The sequence below is a fragment of the Gavialis gangeticus genome, unplaced genomic scaffold, assembly GCF_001723915.1.
Source record: "Gavialis gangeticus isolate Ggan-Ray unplaced genomic scaffold, GavGan_comp1, whole genome shotgun sequence".
In the NCBI taxonomy this organism is placed as follows: domain Eukaryota; kingdom Metazoa; phylum Chordata; order Crocodylia; family Gavialidae; genus Gavialis; species Gavialis gangeticus.
Window position 1 is genome coordinate 163576894 of NW_017729022.1, and position 2756 is coordinate 163579649.

Consider the following 2756-nt stretch of genomic DNA (forward strand, 5'->3'; position numbering starts at 1 on the left):
ACAACCTGTTGGACTTAAGGCACCCCTTAGAAAATGCCAACTCTTATTTTAATTCATTTTTTGGCTACAAGAAAAATAATAGAGCAACTCTGCAGGTGCAAAGAACTTAGACCACAAGAGGTCAGAATGTTTTTAACACTATGAATTTCTATCTGAACTCCAACTTTTTCTTTTGAAACATGTCTGCACACCTAGCAGTATGAACATTGCATGGCACCTTGCAGCAACCTTGAAAGGATCTCAGGGCACCCCAGGGTTGAGAATCACTGATCTACATCATCCCTGACATGTAACTAATTAAGCTGTCATACAGGTTGATTCTCAAAAAAAGTCATTTTTTAGGCATTCACTAGCCATAAGAATGAGTAAGGCATGAAAATCAATCAATTAAATTACTGTGAAAATAATATGTTTTTAGTTTAATATGTTTAAATCATGTTATAATATAGGAGAAAGGAAAGTATAAATTTGCAGACAAGGATTTACTATGTGGTTCTAATTAATAAATGATAAAGCCAGCTTTATTTTCTGAAAACATCCACAGTAAGTTAAAAGCTGAGTGAATTTCTCCTACGATTTTAAATAGGTCTGCAGGCCCATAGTGCATATTATCTTTCTGAATAAATTCATACATTAACTCTTAGCTATTTTACACTATAAACTAGGTTATCCAGAGTGGATGAAAGCCTATTAAGTAAATGATTTTAAATATAAATGTTTATTAGGAAGAAGGGCTCGTGAAATTCAAATTCTGCTTCTTTACCTGCAGCATAAGCAAATTAATATACTTCTTTCATGTTGTATTTTTAATGTGTTCAAGGGCTCAGTTCTGCAAAACGCTGAGTGTTGTGATCTTAATTCATTCAAAAACTTAAGTGTGTGAGTAGTCCCATTACAAACAGGCACCTGGAATGCTATGACAATCCCTTTGCAGTTAAGCAGACGTCTGCTTGATTTCAATGGGGCACAAGTTTCACCCAGGATTTGTACAGCCAGGGTCAGAGAACTCAGCACCTTGCAAGACTGAACCTTAAACCAGTCCGCACATGGGAATATGAGACTAATCCTCAAGTGCAACATTAGTCCGCTGATTTTTGTGATAATGTGTAGCCATCTTTTTGTTTAGGGATTGGATTATTGCAGAGACAAGTGAGGGGAAATCTTGGCCCCACTGAAGTTAATGGGAATTTTGCCATTAACTTCAATGAAACCATGATGTCATCTTTGGGCTATAAAAAGCTACATTATGAATTTTATGAAGCAAGTTGTGAACCATTTTTCATGTTACCAAAGTTTATAATTACTTTGGACCATGAGAATAAATAAAGGGAATTTTTAAAAATGGTATGAGAGGGCTATTCAGTTTGGCTGATGTGACCTTGACTTTAGCAAGGCTTTTGATATAGTCTCCCACAACATTTGCATAGGCAAGCTAAGGAAGTATGGTTTGGATGAATGGACTGTAAGGTGGACAGAAAACTGGCTGGATTGTCAGGCTCAGAGAGTAGTAATCAATGGCTCCAAGTCTAGTTGGCAGCTGGTATCAAGTGGAGTGACCTGGGGGTCGGTCCTGGGACAATTTTGTATATGCATGTATATACGTGTGTATGTGTGTGTGTGTACATGTATACACAGATGTGCTGATGTGTGCATACATCTTACATGTGAATGCCTAACTTTATACTGACTATATATGGTTGGTCCAATGAAGGAATTCATCCTGGGCTTTGCCATAGGTTCAAACGAAAACTGGACAGAAACTAGCTGTGAAATCATTACACTGTTTTCACTAGGAGGGTAGTAAAGCCCTGGAACAAGATTCCCGGAGAGGATGTGGAGTTTTTTAGACCTGGGTATACCTGGGTAGACAAATCCTTGGCTGAGATGATCTTGTTGGGGATGGTGCTGCTCTGACCAGGGCGCTGGACTAGATGAACTCCTAAAGTCCCTTCCAACCCTCATTTTCTATGATTCTATAGCCCTGCTACACGTTACCATACACAATGAAATAAACTGGTGACTCATGCACTAAATTTAGACTACCCAGATGTGCCAAGTAAGACCAGCCACAAGTGCAAAAGAATGATCACACAAACTAATTGGTGAATTGCGCAATTAATGTAGGCTGCCCCAACTGCCAAGTAATTCTTACACGGTAAAAATGACTATCCAGCTATCAAAAGAGCCCGCCTGCTATGACGTTAGGATGTGAAAATGTGTAACAGTCCTAGAGCTGGTGTTTAGCCACCTTTTACTGGAACTGTATAGCAGGTCCCCAGCATCTAACTTTGCGGGGGGGAGGCTCTTTGGGTAACTGGGGGGACGGGACGTTTTTAGGGTTTGTTACTTTGCACGCCTGACCACTCTTGACATATTGCACCACAGACCCACCAGCAGTGACTTGCGCCATAAATGGTGCGTGTGGCCACTGACCCACCAATGTTTGTGGGGAGTCATGCGTGTGAGAAGCATCTGTGGGTGGCCACTGACCCACCAGTGACTTGCGCCATAAATGTAAGGGTATGTGTGTATGGCCACTGACCCACCAATGTGTGACTGGTGCCATAAATGCAAGGCTCTGTGTGGACCCACCAGTGTGCGTGTGAGGAACATGTGTGAGAGGAGCATGTGTGAGGCCACTGACCCACCAGCGTGCGCGTGTGGGTTGTGCACGTGTGTGAGGAGCGGCCACTGCCCACCAGTGCGTGTACGGGGAGGAGAGTGGTGCATGTGCACGGCAGGACGCCCCCCCCCCC